Raw genomic sequence first — 4,823 nt, forward strand, 5'->3', positions numbered from 1 at the left:
GGTTCATGTACTGTTGAAGTCTAGCTTGAAGGATTTTGAGGATTACCTTGCTTGCATGTTAAAAGAGAGCAGTTGAAAAAAAATAAATAAATAAATAAAAAAAAAATTAAAAAAAAAAAAAAAGAGAGCAGTTGTATGGTAGTTTGAATATTCTTTGGCATAGCCTTTCTTTGGGATTGAAATGAAAATTAATCTTTTCCATTCCTGTTGCCATTACTGAGTTTCCAAATTTGCTGACATATTGAGTGGAACACTTTAAGAGCATAGTCTTTTAGGATTTTAAATATCTCAACTGGAATTCCATCACCTCCACTAGCTTTGTGTGTAGTAATGCTTCCTAAGGCCCACTTGTCTTCCCACTCCAGGATGTCTGCCTCTAGGTGAGTGACCACATCATCGTGGGTGTCCGGATCATTAAGACCTTTTTGTATAGTTTTCTGTGTGTTTTTGCCACCTCTTCTTAATCTCTTCCACTTGTGTTCATACTTGCATGAAATGTTCCCTTGGTATCTCTGATTTTCTTAAAGAAATTTCTAGTCTTTCCCATTCTAATATTTTATTTTACTTCTTTACACTGTTCACTTAAGAAGGCATTCTTATCTCTCCATGCTGTTCTCTTGAATTCTGTATTTACTTGGGTATATATTTCCCTTTCTCATTTGTCTTTCTCTTCTCTTTTTTTCTCAGCTATTTGTAAGGCCTCCTCAGACAACCATTTTACCTTCTTGAATTATTTTTTCTTTTGTATGATTTTGGTCACCACCTCCTGTAAAATGTTATGAACCTCTGTCCATAGTTTTTCAGGCACTCTATCTGCTAGATCTAATACCATGAGTCTATTTGTCACTTTAGCTGTATAATCATGAGGGATTTGATTTAGGTCATACCTGAATGGTCTTGTGGTTTTCTCTATTTTCTGCAACTTAAGTTTGAATTTTGCAATAAGGAGCTCATGATCAGAGCCGCAGTCAGCTCCCATTATTGTTTTTGCTGACTGTATAGAACTTCTCTGTCTTTGGCTGCAAAGAGTATAATCAATCTGATTTTGATATTGACCATTTGGAGATGTCCACGTGTAGAGTCATCTCTTGTGTTTTTGGAAATGGGTGTCTGCTATGACAGCCTGTTCTCTTACCAAATCATGTTAGCCTTTGTTCTGTTTCATTTTGTACTCCAAGACTAAACTTGCCTGTGACTCCGGGTATCTCTTGACTTCCTACCTTTGCATTCCAATCCCCTGTGATGAAAAGGACATCTTTTTGGTTTTAGTTCTGAAAGATCTTGTAAGTTTTCATAAAACCATTTGACTTCACCTTCTTCTGCACTAATGGTTGGGGCATAGACTTGGATTAGTATGATGTTGAATGATTTGCTCTGGAAATTAATAGAGATCATTCTGTCATTTTTGAGATTGCACCCAAGTACTGCCTGCATGCACAGTATTTTTGACTGTTTTGTTGACTATGGGGGCTATCCCATTTCTTCTAAAGGACTCTTGCCCTTAGGAGTAAATATAATGGTCATCTGAAATAAATTCGCCCGCTCTGGTCCATTTTATTTAATTGATTCCTAGAATGTTGATATTCACTCTTGCCATCTCCCAATTGACCATGTCCAATTTACCTTCACTCATGTACCTAAAGTGTCAGGTTCCTATGCAATTTCATTCTTTACAGCATCAGACTTTAATTTCATCACCAGATACATCCACACCTGAACACCTTTTCTGGTTTGGTCCAGCCTCTCCATTATTTCTGGAGCTATTTCTCTGCTCCTCTGCAGTAGCATATTGGATATCTACCAACCTGGGGGGCTCATCTTCCACTGTCATATCTGTTTGCCTGTTCATTTGTTTATGGGTTTCTCAAGGTAAGAATACTGAAACCATCAGCAGATAATTGGATTAAAGATTTGCTGAGGATGGCCCTGCCAGCCAGAGCAAGACTGTCTTCCCCACCACAAGTCCCTTCTATTCAGGTAGCTTGCACAAGCCTCTTATCCTCACCCATCAGAGGGCAGACAGAAGAATCAAGAACTACAATCCCACAGCCTCCAGAACGAACACTTCAATCACAGAAAGCGAACCAAAATGATCACATGGATCAGAACCTTGTATAACTCAATGAAGCCAAGAGCCATGCTGTTCAGGGCCACCTAAGATGGAAGGGTCATGGTGGAGAGTTCTGGCAAAATGTGGTCCACTGGTGAAAGGAACAATTGGTGGCAGGGAAGAAAACATATATTATCTGAATAAGTTGAATATATTCTGGAGAAAGAAGGCTAGATATTACTTGGTCTCTTGTCTTTTGTATTCTGTTTCAATTGTTGCTTTTGGAAACAAATCAAGGAATATTAGTTGATTTCCAATGTTCCTGTGGCTGTGTGTACAAAAGAATGTAGAGGATTGAGAAATCTTCAGATAATTGGACCCAGTCTTGGTAAAGTAAGACCACAAAGTGCTCTTCTTTGATAACTGAATAATTTTTGTTTGCTTTTATCTGAAATTGAGGATAATTGACTTGATTAGTACTCAACATAACCTAGAAGTTACTGCCATGGACAACAAATACTTCTGTTATAATTATAACTGGGTTGTCGTTTTATCAAGTGATTATAAATTTCTTTCTCTTGAAAATTTTTGTGTATTGACTTTAAAAGAATTTGGAAGCATATTTTACCAGTAGTTTCTATTAAAGGAAAAATGAGGAGATGAAAGATGGCTTAGCTTCCTAAACATGAAGTCTCCATAGTCATGAGACAGTTTATATGGTTCAGTTCAGTTCAGTCACTCAGTCGTGTCCAACTTTCTGTGACCTCATGAACAGCAGCACGCCAGGCCTCCCTGTCCATCACCAACTCCCATAGTTTACTCAAACTCATGTCCATTGAGTAGGGGATGCCATACAAACATCTCATCCTCTCGTCCCCTTCTCCTCCTGCCCTCAATTTATCCCAGCATCAGGGTCTTTTCAAATGAGTCAACACTTCACATCAGGTAGCCAAAGCAGAGTTGGAGTTTTAGCTTCAACATCAGTCCTTCAAATGAACACTCAGGACTGATCTTTAGGATGGATCTGGTTGGATCTCCTTGCAGTCCAAGGGACTCTCAAGAGTCTTCTCCAACACCACAGCTCAAAAGCATCAATTCTTCGGTAATGTTTCTGCTTTCTAGTATGCTGTCTATGTTGGTCATAACTTTCCTTCCAAGGAGTAAGCGTCTTTTAATATCATGGCTGCATTCACCATCTGCAGTGATTTTGGAACCCAGAAAAATAAAGTCCTCCACTGTTCCCATTGTTTCCCCATCTATCTGCCATGAAGTGACGGGACCGAATGCCATGATCTTAGTTTTCTGAATGTTGAGCTTTACACCAAGTTTTTCACTCTCCTCTTTCACTTTCATCAAGAGGCTCTTTAGTTCCTCTTCACTTTCTGCCATAAGGGTGACTTCATCTGCGTATCTGAGGTTATTGATATTTCTCCCGACATTCTTGATTCCAACTTGTGCTTCCTCCAACCCAGCATTTCTCATGATGTACTCTGCATATAAGTTAAATAAGCAGGGTGGCAATACACAGCTTTGACATACTCCTTTTCCTATTTGGAACCAGTCTGTTGTTCCATGTCCAGTTCTAACTGTTTCTTCCTGACCTGCACACAGGTTTCTCAAGAGGCAGGTCAGGTGGTCTGGTATGCCCATCTCTTTCAGAATGTTCCACAGTTTATTGTGATCCACACAGTCAAAGGCTTTGGCATAGTCAATAAAGCAGAAATAGATGTGTTTCTGGAACTCTCTTGCTTTTTCGATGATCCAGCGGATGTTGGCAATTTGATCTCTGGTTCCTCTGCCTTTTCTAAAACCAACTTGAACATCTGGAAGTTCACGGTTCACACATTGCTGAGGCCTGGCTTGGAGAATTTTGAGCATTACTTTACTAGAGTGTGAAATGACTGCAATTGTGCGGTAGTTTGAGCATTCTTTGGGATTGCCTTTCTTTGGGATTGGAATGAAAGCTGACCTTTTCCAGTCTTGTGGCCACTGCTGAGTTTTCCAAATTTGCTGGCATATTGAGTGCAGCACTTTCCCAGCATCATCTTTCAGGATTTGAAAGAGCTCAACTGGTATCCCATCACCTCCACTAGTTTTGTTCGTAGTGATGCTTCCTAAGGCCCACTTGACTTCACATTCTAGGATGTCTGGCTCGAGGTGAGTGATCACACCATCCTGATTATCTGGGTCATGAAGATTTTTTTTTTGTACAGTTCTTCTATGTAACCTCTTGTTAATATATTCTGATTCTGTTAGGTCCATACCATTTATGTCCATTATTGAGCCCATCTTTGCATGAAATGGTCCCTTGGTATCTCTAATTTTCTTGAAGAGATCTCTAGTCTTTCCTATTCTGTTTTTTCCTCTATTTCTTTGCATTAATCACTGAGGAAGGCTTTCTTATCTCTCCTTGGTATCCTTTGGAACTCTGCATTCAGTTGGGTATATCTTTCCTTTTCTCCTTTGCTTTTCACGTCTCTTTTTTTCACAGGTGTTTGTAAGCCCTCCTCAGACAGCCATTTTGCTTTTTTGCATTTCTTTTTCTTGGGGATTGTCTTGATTCCTGTCTCCTGTACAATGCCATGAACCTCCATCCATAGTTCATCTGGCACTCTGTCTATCAGATCTAGTCTCTTAAATCTATTTCTCACTTCCACTGTATAATCATAAGGGATTTGATTTAGGTCATACCTGAATGGTGTAGTGGTTTTCTCCACTTTCTTCAATTTCAATCTGAATTTGGCAATAAGTAGTTCATGATCCGAGCCACAGT

The sequence above is a fragment of the Cervus canadensis genome, chromosome X, assembly GCF_019320065.1.
Source record: "Cervus canadensis isolate Bull #8, Minnesota chromosome X, ASM1932006v1, whole genome shotgun sequence".
Lineage (NCBI taxonomy): Eukaryota > Metazoa > Chordata > Mammalia > Artiodactyla > Cervidae > Cervus > Cervus canadensis.